The sequence below is a fragment of the Thermobia domestica genome, chromosome 10 (genome assembly GCF_964235325.1).
Source record: "Thermobia domestica chromosome 10, izTheDome1.hap1.1, whole genome shotgun sequence".
NCBI classification, from domain to species: Eukaryota; Metazoa; Arthropoda; class Insecta; order Zygentoma; family Lepismatidae; genus Thermobia; species Thermobia domestica.
Genome location: NC_137463.1, coordinates 62,937,276 through 62,950,522, shown reverse-complemented (window position 1 = coordinate 62,950,522; position 13,247 = coordinate 62,937,276). Strand labels below are relative to the sequence as shown.

Here is a 13,247-nt window from a genome sequence, read left to right as displayed (position 1 = left end):
GTCAGTAAATTATGTAAACAATTTGATATGTCACTTGAATCATAACAAAAGGTGTAAGGAGAGAGAAAAATGTACACAACGATTCGATTTAAACTCACAAAATAAATACTGAGACTCTACCATATATTAACCTTTTACTCTTTAGTAAAAATATATCATATTAAAAAATTCTAAGACATTCTTATCTAATTGTATTCACCATCTGTTAACGACGGTAGTAGCAACTCTAAAATTGAAGTTTCCGAAGGAGCTCATACAACTCCTATTATGTTACAAATGATATTGTAAGAAAAAATCACCACGTAGATTTCTAAAATTAACCTAAACCTATATCAAACAGTGGCAGAACTAAGATAAAGTTAAAAGTTCTAATATGGATTAAATGCGACACACCAACTCTAAATTCAACGCATTGCTTTAAAATTGAATTTAAATTATTATGAGAAGTACAATACCTAATTTATTCTACCAGACAGGTGTACGAAACCCTCTCAGAAAGAAATATTAAAATCACACTAAACTTACTCCAACATTTACTTTTAAAGGCTTCTCTGGGTTTAGCCCTGCACCATTTTCATTCTTTTCCAAACACCACAGATTTCAGACTTACACAATCGCAAACCTTAGGGCAGTTCCGTCACAGAACATCTACGACAGCTTAAATAAATGTGCAATATAAGTATTTTTCGATAATGTATTTTCAAAATATTTAAGAATATTCTTATATTTTGTCTCAACCAAAGCATTTAAGCTATTAAATTCTGAATAGTTAATTACATTAAAATATCTCCCGAATTTAATATATAGATACGCATTCTTCTCATTACATTTCCTATTAATCTCTAAAACTATTTTCAGATATTCATCACTGTTTCAGGTGTATATTTAGTTAATATTTTTTACGTTTTTACCATAACCTTCTGGGACAGGCATTCGTGTAAAAAATTACACCTATGACATTCTTTTATGTTGTAACTTACACACGTCGAAAGGACGCAAACTTTGTCCTATTCCATAACGTAATAATACTCGAATCACTACTACACCGTTGTGAATGTACTTCCTAAGTCAAAGTGTAGTTTCATATGAGGCGTCGACAAGCCAAACAGATTAACTCCATTTTTGTTGTTTTGTAGTTCTACACATTTTTTATTTAGAAAAGATACGTTCTTTTCACAGGCAAAATCAATTAACTTCGTAATTTAACAATTTGCTACTAGAATGCGTAACTGCCTGTCATTAAAGTTCTGATCATTCTCATTTAAACACATTGTATCTAAGTTACTAAAATGGTCGCTATGAAAAACCTCATTTGGTGGAATTAATCGATTTACTATCTGAATGGCTCATATATGAAACATGTTTTAATCACTGAATGCGTTCGCGTCAGACACAGTAATAAAATTTGCCAGATATAGAAGTTCACATTGGTGCAAAAAAATTCATCGTTTCCGCGTTTTATACTATGTCGTCTATATTCTTTTCTGCTTTAGTTGCTTTGTATAGTGTAATAATAAAGGGGAAGTATATACATTATATAGACCAATTCACAAATAGTGGTCAATAAAGGTAAAATAACAATTTTAGTATACAAAACAAAATCAAATTAAATCACTATTGAAAACATTTTCTTGAGGTGTAAATAATTCACAGCACCCACTTTTGTGTTACAAGCTACTGCAATTCTTTAAGTAGGAAAACTAGATGCAAACTTATTATTTGCTGAGCAAAGCAATAAATTTAAAAAAGTATATATTATTTACACAAGTATTGTTTTTAAGGTAAATATATTGTTTTGCTCAGAAATGAATAAGTTTGTATTTAATTATATACAAAGCAAAGCTTCTACTTAAGGATAACTAGGTATAATAGGTATTCGCAAAATTAATAAAGTATTTTACAACACTTTAGGTAGGTTGTTTGTTCATGAAAGATCAAAATCGGTCCACCCGATTATATATGTCGTCTCAAATCGGCCATCCTTATTTCTCGTTTACAGAAGGGCCTCTCATTACAGTCGAAAACCTGGACAATATGAGGATTCACAATCTCTATCGGTTTGGGTATCAATTGTTCCAAACCAGACTTCATGCCTCAAATTTAAAGAGCTTATCGTAGATGCGTCAGCAAATATTTCAGGCTTTTGCTAAGGACTTAGTGCACATGAACACCATCTTCTGTGAGATTTCAGAACATTAAAATATTCATGATTCATTTCTAACTGTAATATGAAGAATGCAACATATCAGATAAAAACACTGTTCGACCACCTTTCACCCTCAGAATCTGGTACCACGTATAAGGGACGCATAGAGGTCATAAATGCTATCGAGTTTAATGTTGTAGTATTTTGCGTGCAAAGCATCACAGTTCCATTACAGAAGATGCAGGCGAATACCGTGAACTATTACGTCTGGAAGAGGGACCTCTGATAGTCAATTATGTTCAGGTCTGGGAATTGAACAGACCATGTTAACTGTTCATCGTCATCCCAATGTTTGTCAAACCCAGCTGTAACAGCTCCAACTGTTTGAATACATGGAATGTCATCCAAGGAATGTGCTTGATTGCCCAGAAACAATATCTATATCATAGGATACCTAATCTCCTAAAATAGCGACCTAATTCTGAGCATTAATGTGACTGTTAAGTGTAAGAAGAGCGCTCACTGAAATATAAGGCATTGCGGTCCACAGCATCAGAGAGCCTTTGACTTGTTTCACAGTTTCCCAGAGACACTGTATGTCATACCATTCTTTGTCCATATGCCACACATAAACACGACAAATGTTTTAAAATAACTTGAGTGATGACTCATTCGACTGTATCAGACATTATCTATTGTGAGCGGTCAATCTTGGATAATCGCGTCATTATTGGTGTACTGGTTCCAAAAGCGAAGTGGTTCCATATCAGTGGTATCTCCGGTGCAATCCGGATCATTATATTAATAACATTTAGCACCTGGTAGACTGTGATTAGTACACAAACTGTCAAAGGTACTGCTATAGTTCCTCTGTCACTTTCACTGGAGAGAGTGAAAATCTGCTTGAAAGTTCTGAGTGAAAATCAGCTTTAAAGTTTTGAGAAACTTGTTACCATGGACTCTCTTCCGACCACTATTACTATTCGCCAATGAAGTTTTGTCCTCAGGTTAGTAGACCGTTATCACCTTGGAATGCCCTTCGCGACACACAGACCATACTCGCCTCTTCGGTCATGCTCGTACAACACAATTGATTATTAAGAATTTACCCTCATGAGTAATCAGGAAGGTTGTCTATATTTGTCTGGATAGTTCATGACATACTGCCGTTCCAATGTCCCTCACATTGTGCGTAATTCGCCTTAGCACATCACTAATAACAGATTTTTGCTTCGGTCTCCACCTGATTGTTGCTAACCCATGCATATGACATATTTCGGACTCTGGGGTTTCCATTCGAGTGATAAGTTCCTGTTTATAAATATATGTCAAGAAAGGATCTACAAAGAGTTTTAAACATTTATCTTCCCTGTAAATTCGATTCGAAGTGCATTCCAATAGCAACAGAAAATTGGAGATCTCAAGATATAATATACCAAGTTAATTCGTAGTTTATATTTTATTTACAGCAACGCTGAAAGACCCATTAACTTGGAAAGAACAAGATACTCATTTAATTTATAATAAATGACCAAATATTTCCAAGAAGGATTCTATTAGATAGTCTGCTACTCCCCTATCCCCTCCACTATTAATTTACCTTTTTAATGCAAAGAAAAGTCAGCTATGGTTTGTCTACATTGTCTCCGGTTTCAAAGATTTCGAAATTTTCAAATTTTGGACAGGCAGAAGCAAACGATAATGTCAGGATAATAAGTTGGATAAGGGAAAACTTCATTACTTAAGTCTACTTGTTTCCGTTTTGTCTGATTTCCACAATTACCCCATCATTGTCTTGTTGATTTGCGAGACGTTTTTGGTAATATTGTAAACGTCTTATTCCTTCCTTAATTTGCATTCAGCGATCCAGTGTAGATCTCACATTACATATCACCGCTGAAAATCTTCCATATGACAGTTGATCATAAAATCGATATCATTGCTTATCCCAGTAGATTCATATCATACGATTATCTGATGCTTAATTGGGGTAGGAATAATTAGAGGCTTTTAGTAAGCATACATTTGTTACTATACGACCACAAAATTACTAAACATCTGGACATGCCAACAGAGAAAAATGTATGATCACTCAGTTGGTTATGTTTGCTTTTGTGAGTAGATGTGGTTTTTATCTTCCCAAATTTTTAACGTATTAATAGATATTGAGTAATACGATAATATGATCAAACCCATTTTTATTAAATATATCTAGCTGTGAAAACAGATTTTCGTTTCAAAGAGCTGTGAATATATAACAATTAAAATGAGAATGTCTTCCTATATGCGGTTCATGTTTCACCCTGAATTCTTCACTACAATTCTGCGAATCATTTCCGAAACTTGAAATTTCAATAGTATTTCATTCCAATGCCTCTCCGATAACCAAACTTTTACGAAGACAATTCGGGTGGAGAGAATTGCGTGTTATAATGAAATTTAGAGTTTTGTCGGCGGTAGTTTACTACCAGACGTACTACCCATACCAAATTGGTCTAAATGGAGTAGTTAGACGATGCGTGTTCTGGGAGAAGGCAGCAGTTCTCTAGTAGCCAAGTTGGCTAAAAACATAGTCATTGGCACGGCAACTTTGACATTAGTTCCAGTCGTGGACAGAGTAACTTTAATGCCTGGAAAACTGCGGGGCAGAAGGCATCGGGAAACCACCATTTGTTTCTCTAGTTTGCGTGCAGCAGAACGAAAATAAATATGGAATTATCTTTCGCAGGTCAAGTTATAGTTCCGGAGGTAAACTATCCCCCCATTCGGATCTGCGGGAGGCTTGTGGCTTCTGAAGAACTATTTTAAGAGTAGATAACAATTTGCGACAGATAAATTGGGAAAGGAGAACATGCAATAGCAAAAGGAAGACGGAACGTACGTAACATGTTACAGGGAGGGAAATTTAAAAAAATCTTAATGTAGAAGTGAAACAAGATAATCTGGATTTGGTACGAGTTCGTGAAGTTAGATAGGAAGATAATGGAATGTTGAACAAAGAAGAATATGGAATATTTTATTCAGGTAATGGAAAGGGCTGTCAGAATGGCGTAGAAATAATACTTCTTAAGCTCTTGAAAGAGAATGTAGAGATAGAAGTGTATGTTGATGATAGAGTTATGATGGTGAGACTTAAATGAAGAAAGAAGAATCGAATAGTAATACAGACATATGCACTGACGACTTCGCATACAATTGAAGAGATAGTGGGAAATTATGAGAATATAAAACAAAATATGAACAACGAGAACAGGGGTGTATTTGTAATTGTAATGGGAGATTTCATTTCATAGTGGTAGAAGTACAGGAACGTAGTGTCATAGGCAAATATGGTTTAGGCGAATTAAATGAAAGGGAAGAGAGACTGGTCAATTTCCGTAGACAAAATTCACTAGTAATTGGGAACACGTGGTTCCATCAGCACAATAGAGGAAGCTACACATGGGATAGACGCGGAAGATATCAGATATACTATGCAATAATTCAGGACATATATCGGAATAGCTTGAGGAGCGCGAAGACCATTAACGGAGTTGACTTTTCCTCTGATCATAACTTTATGCTGGCCGAAGTGGATATTCAACTGAAAAATGTAAGCAGAAGAAAAGTAGGCAACAAGCTGTTGTCTACTGAAAAGTTGAAAAACGAGGAATCTTTTCGCTGAGAAATTCCAAGAAAAATACTCAAAGAAGGGAAGGATAGGTGCTGGTAGTAACAGTGAGAGCTAATAAAAATTTTCATGCCACAGCCTGCAGAAGAAGTAGTAAGTTACCGCGAACACAAAACGGCTAAAAACCGTGGATTACGAAAGAGATGTTGCAGAAAAAAAATTGAGAGAAAGGACGGCGTGGAAACTGGTTGATAGGTTAGAGGGCAGAAAGAAATACAGAAAGTTAAACAGCGAGTTGCATAATTAAACAGACAGAGCAAGAGAAGAATTCTGGAGGAGAAAATACGAGGAAGAAGAAGAAGTAGAAAGAGTTGGAAAAAATGAGGAAATGTACAAGGATGTGAAATATATGGAACTTCGAAGAAAGCAGGTTATATCGCGATGGCAGTAGAAAGTAAGATTAGGAAGGTAGTCAGCGAGAGAAGTGAAGAAAGGTGGAAAGAATATGTGGTGGACTTACATGAAAGTATGGCCTAGATGTTGAACTAGAAAAGGAAGAAGGCGATGATGATAAAGGGTTTAATATATTTGGGAATGAGTTTGAGAAAGCTATATTCGAGATTAGCAATAGAAAGGCAACTGGGATAGATAACATACAAGTCGAACTCACTAAGAATGAGAGACTCGGGAAATAAAGAATTGTCCTGAATGTGCAACGAAATATATGAAACAGGAGAATTTCTCGCTTTCTCTCTGAAGTAGCTACAGATGTTGAGATGAGATGAGTTTTTCTACACTATTTCTGGTCCAATGTTAGTATTTTTGGGATGAACCTTGCAGTGATTTTACGGAAGTGCATGTAATCGTGAATGATAGTTTCCACACTTCCTACCCTGATGTTTGTCTTCACGTTCAAATCTCTTACACTGATTTGCCGATTACTCAGAATGAGCTGCTGCACCAGATCAATTTTGGTTTCGTTATTGAAGTATTTCGTTGGTTATAAATTGAATATCCCTCGTTTATTGTTCACGTTTATAGTAAAATGTTAACTTTAAAAAAATCAATTGTCTAAATCAATTTCAAACAATACACAAACATTATCATTCTAACATTATTATCTTGAGACTATACCTCAAATGAAATCATGGATCTCTGGCATTATTTAATTACAGATAATAGATAATTCTCATACTTTTAAATTAACTATTAAATGTTATAATATTAAAATACATTAAATGTAAAAATATTTTAACATTAACATAATAAAAAATTTTTAATACTGGAACTTTTAAATATTCAATTATATCATTCAAGGTTATTTACCTTTATTTCTCTTCAACTAATTTTGAATAAGAGTAAAGTTAACCTAAAATTATATTTAAACGGATTGCAAATTAGTGTTTTTTACTGTTTGGAAACACAAATCGACTACAGACTATCTTCTATATGAATGAAGAGCTTTTACATTATAATCTTTTCAAGAAATTGCGCTTGTTCATTTTATACAAGAGTCGTAATTTATGCATGATCTAAGGAAACTTACTGTTTTCCTTGTGCTTCCCTATCCAATATTTATCTCCATGACGAGAGATGTGTTTCACAACTGGCTAAAACACAACATAAAAAACGTAAACACTAATTTCTTTCTTTTTTGTATATTTCCCGAAGGCTAAACAGAGTTATAGCTGTAAAATCTGACATGAAAACGCATATCGTTTGAAAAGTATCAATGTTACTTGATAAATAAAAGTATAGCACAATAAATCACATGTTTCTTAATGCGCACTCTTTGACAGAACCTGATTTGGTGCAATTTTTAGAGCCGTGGTAGCCACCTAGTTAGCTAGTGGAGTGAATTTGCCCTATCTTAAGCCTCCTAAACAGGTGGAAGAAGCACGTAATGTTAACCTCTCTTCGTTATGATAGAATGTTTTTAACATAAGAAAAATGTATAATGCATGGGAACACATAAATCATTAGTTATCGCCTTAATAATGATCTTGTCCCTAATATAAATGAATAAAACAGTGATATTTTCTATAAGTAGAAGCTTTGCTTTGTTATAATTAAATATAAACTAATTATTTGCTGAGCAAAACTATAAATTTTCGTTAAAATTTAACACGTGTTACAGTTTCGACAACTAACTCTTTGCCTTCATCAGACACTATGTGATACCTTGTACATACAAAATTTAACAAAATCGTAAATACGCCACTGCACTGACATATGCGTTTTTGGCACCGGGTACTTAGTTTGATTAATGGCAGGAGTTCACGTAGTTCGTATTCCAAGTTCAGCTGTAGGTACACGTCCCATATAGCCTCTTTAATGAAAAAGACGCTAAAACCTAGTGTAATCTGAGCTTCTTAACAAATTATACGTAAAAGAATTTAAACCTTAAGTTATATAAATGCTTATACAAAGCATTACGTACGTAAGTAGAGGGTAACTCCATTCCTCCTTGTTCTCCTGTTAGGCATAGTGCGGAAGTTGCTTACACTAAAGTTATTGTTCTGAGGTTTCCTAAGGAACATACTCAATACTAAAACTCAACTAAAAGATTTCTGAGATTTCATTTTACTTAAAGTCATTTTACGAATTTTTAATAATACTAATAAAGACACTTTGTATAGAAAAGTAACCAGTACTGTATTCAAGACATGTTAGAAAAAGAAGCTTTTACAAATTTTATCTTTCTTGTATAGCAATATTACTTGATACTTAGTTTCCATTTAGATAAGGCCGCCGTTTTCTTCAAGAGCCAAAGCGGGACAATTTTCATAATCTTCTGTTTCAGACATTAATACAGTATTCGTTTCACTACATCTGCATAATATATTTAGGCCTTGTAACTTAGTTACTCATGAAAAATACGAATACTCTTGAAACGAAATTATTTTCCATTATAATATCACGCCGGTGAGGGGAACACCAATCTGAAATCAAGGACCAGCCTCGCACCCAGATTTGTTTCGTTGTTCTTGTTGTTGGGAAGGCCTAAATGTGTGAGGGCCCAATAGCACAAGACTAAATCTACGTAGTGTTAAACCAATCTTACTCTACACTGGAATAGAGGAAATATAATTGTTAAATTCATACTTAGAGAAAAAGTACAAAGCTAGATTATAAGAAAAGAAAGAATACATATGAAGTGTAAGATCAACTCCTTATGCTCTATCAATCATTTCTTTGCACATAGTTTTATTAAGAAAATCAACCTTGATTTACAAGTTATTTTTGGGGTCTGAAGGGTCCACATTGGGTGGGCGCTCGCGTGACTGCCCCTTCTGATGCGCAACGTACGGCTACATTACACGTAGACGATTAAACTTTGATTAAAAAGTAGTGGTAGCAAATATTTGTAGAAATTAACATATTAAACTAGAAAGGATGTCTATTTCTACTTTAAATTCGATTTATCAGCGGGTTAAAACCATTAAGTAAGTTATACTTTTCCTTTAACATTGATTGATATTACTACTTATAAAAGATACAGATTTCCTAAGAAAGTAATTTATACGTTGTAATCAATTATATCATTATAATTTGCAATTTCCTCTTGTCGTTTCAGGAGAGCTATCAGTTTTGTATAGGACTTCTGGGATGCAAACAAAAGGCAATAGCCCGAATTGATGTGTCTGATGTCATCAAAGAAGCTGAAAAACAAGGTCCAGTTCACGGTGTTCGCAGTTTCAGCTACGTGAATTCATCAGGTTATAATGTTAATTCCGTGACAAAGATCTAGATAAAGAAGACTACTACATTCTAATTACTTCGTGGCTCTTTGATGATGGTACAGGTGACGGACAAAATATTCAATTCCTTTTTTTTGTAATACTTATTGTATATTAACAATGAATTTCAATAAATAGTTGCATATTCTATTATTTAACATTATTTCCAAGATTACTTATCTGGGGCAATATACTGCTATGCCTGTTTTCATGGATTTTACCTAAACCTTTAACCAAAAATGTACCTAAATTATGTGTAATGGTGTAATTTTACTTTTCAACCCTATTGTGGTTCAGATGATTTTAACTGAATCATTATGAAAAATTATTAATCATGAGTAGCTATCTGTGTTAAGCGCGATAAAATCTCCTTAAATAGCAATTTCAATTTTAAGATAGAAATAACCAGGTTTCATTTATAGTATACTTCCAAACTATGGATATTTTATTTAATGTAAAAATCGTAATCTATAACTTCCGATTTCAGCAGAAGTATAAGGTTGGAGGTCAAATCTGTTCTACGGCGTAAATTCGTATCAGAAAACCACTTCCCGCTAACCCCCATGATTTTAGACTAAGGTAGACATTCTAGCTACGTAGATTCTATATGGGTTAATCCACGTGAAATCACTTAATGAGATTGGTGACAAGAATACAAAGCTATCTATATTTTTTTTAAAGAATTGGAAACAAATATTTATTTATTTACTAAATATTCACTTACAGTTTGAGCGGTCAATCACTCTATTTTTTGTGATTTTCAATCGTTTGCGGTAAACGCTGTAGCTAAGTTATTTACAAGATATTGATTTAAAAAAAACTATATTTGAAATAAAGGAGACTATACAAAAAGCATTGAATTTCCTCATCTGTCTGATTTGGGTGTTTTTTGGATATGTTGTAACTTCGGACTTCCCGGTCAATTGTTTATAAGAGGCCAATTCCCTATGATCAGCATTGTAACCTCCAGACGACATCAAAGGCCATGCCATACAAGCAGCGTTGCATTTTTTATCTTCTGTCCGCTTTGGGATATTTTTGGATATGTTGTAGCTGCGGTTCTCCCGGGAAATTGTTCATATGGGGTTAACTCCCTATGATCAGCCTTGTGTCCTCCAGAGGTCACCAAAGGTTACACAACGGGTGTTGGTAGAACTGGTTCAAATTTGGCATACAAACAATAGTTGTGTGCTATACGGTGCTACGGCAAATGAGGATAGTCCACGTTACGATGTGACTTTTGGTGATCCCTGGAGGTCAGAGGGTTGGTCATAGGGAGTTGACACCATATAAACAATTGATCGAAGGATGAATCAGCTACAACATACCGATAAATCACCCAAATAGGACCCAGTATAAAATGTATTGCTTTTGTACGATATGAATTCTGGTGTTCTCCAGAGGTCACAGGGTTGGTCATAGGGAGTTGGCCCCAGAAGATCCAAAGCTACAACATATCCAAAAATTGACCAGGAGATCCTCAGCTACAACATATCCAAAAATCACCCAAATCAGACAGAGGAAGAAATGCAATGCATTTTGTACGGTGTCCTTTAATGTGCAACATTGTACGTATAGTGCACATTTAAGCCTACAACGCTAACAATACCTTAATAAATGCTTGATTAGTGAAGCTTGAGAAACAAAAACTGTCACTTTCGAAATAACAAATTTTAGAAAAAAATGCAAAACTGATCATTCGTATACTACTTCCTAAAAAGTTTGGTACTGAAAGTTTCATTCTTTCCTTTATATAACTCTCCCATTACTGGCTGTTCTCGAAATTTGGCTACTTTCAACATTATATATATATATCATGTGCGAAGGATGTTGAGCATTAGAGCATCCTTCGTTGGTCGAAGTTCGTCTTGATTTTTGTGAGCGACCATATTAACATGGACTGCATTGACCAATGATTATTGTGAGTCCGTGGAAAGATTCGGAAGAAATTCATCTGCATGTGCTATCGTCTCATCATCCACATTATCCGATCATAAGTTACTAAGCAAGTATTATATATATATATATATATATATATATATATATATATATATATATATATATATATATAGTATATATATATACTATGATTTCTTTCGTCCAATTCATGCGAACTGACTGCTGGTGTCGCTTCTAGTAAGTGCGTGGAATGCTGGCAACAAAAGGCATATTTCACCGTTGAGCTCATTCACAATTGTGTCGATTAGAGCAAATTGTAATTTTATTGCTGCTCAAGCAGACACCCATTTTTCTTCTGCCTTAATAAATTTTAAAATTGTCAACAAAAACACGCTGTCTTTGCAGTCAATGAGCAGCTGCTTAAAACCGCAGCTGGAAGCTTTGTATGCGTGAAGTATAATCCTCGTATCAGCCTTTTTATGATTAGATTTCAGAAATGGTAGGCCTTCTCCCTGTGATGACGTGACGTAAGTCTGTAAATCAACCTGTTGTGATACCTAGCTGTTCGTCTTTCAAGGTTGGTCTACAGAATCTAATCAGCTCCGAGGAAGGAAAAGCTGCGAAATCAGATTTGTTTTCAGGCAAATTCATAAAAAATTTCCAGTGCTGAGGAAGTGGACAATCTCGATCTTCACTACTTCTCCAAATCAGTCAGTAAATACTTGCTGTTCGCCTAAATCTTGTCTCTACTTTAATACAACATGGACTGTAATGGTCGAATAAAACATCAATTCTTGAGCACGCCTTCTTTAGAAACTTCAGCACACCTTTTAAAGCAACATCCGCCAAATCACCAACAGTCAGTTCGCAGAAATTAGATAAACGTAAGCATGGAATGAATATTTTAAAAAGTATTGGTCAAGTAACTTATTATCTGGTAATGTGCAGGGTGAGACGATAGCAGGTACCGAAGAATTTGTGGTAAATCACTACAACGACTCATGAAAATCTTCGAGCAATCCTGTCCATGTTGATTTGTTCGATCACAAAAAACAGACATCTTCCACCAATGAAGGATGCTGCAATGCTCAACATCAAACGACCACGCCTTCAAACGTATATTTGGCGGCACGTCAGCGACTAGAATATTGATTTCCTTCAACCCAAAAATTTTGGTTGGCAAACTACGAATGGAAAATTGGTGCCCAAATGGACACTCAGGAATCTATGCCTAAAAGTTGACCAGAGTTAAAGCATTGTACATGTGGGACACAAACAATTGCAAGTGTGTGAGGCTGGAGTGCATGATAACCTGTAGCTGTAATGGTAACAAGTGTTATAACTCACTTTCAACACTTATGTACCAAAAAATGATTTATCTGTTGGGCATTGAAAAGACTACAGACATATGTAAGTTTTAAAATATTTTGCGAAGATTTGTTACGATAATGTAGAATATTATTACAATTCTGCTTGTTTATAAATTAATACATAAATTATATATAAATATAGTTATTGAGATTCCTGCAACAACATTTTTTTAAAGTCGCCATTGAGAAAATACAGACACATTCTTGATTTTAGAAATACCCTTCAGGTGTTCAACGGTCTTATCGATTACCTGTAAATAGTGTATGCACTCACTTAAGCCATCTTAACATATGTTCTTACATTACTTATATTTTCTGCTTTTATATTATGTTAAGATTTTTGTTGAAGAAATAAGGAACTATTTTCAGCGACCTGTGGAAACACTACACACAAATAAAGTTGAAGATCGGAAACTTGAATATCAACTGTAAATTGATTTTAACACTATAGAAGACATCTCTACTTATTTCAAAATTTTGTG

General features: G+C 34.5%; 1 long non-coding RNA gene across 1 annotated transcript in view; it reads left to right on the top strand.

The window, feature by feature from the left end:
• LOC145661996 (uncharacterized) overlaps positions 1–9,565 on the top strand; it is a 190,124-nt gene extending 180,559 nt beyond the window's left edge. The window contains exon 2 of the long non-coding RNA XR_014126931.1: positions 9,334–9,565. This is a non-coding gene — a long non-coding RNA (uncharacterized LOC145661996). The remainder of the gene's footprint in view (positions 1–9,333) is intronic.
• Positions 9,566–13,247: the final 3,682 nt, after the last annotated feature.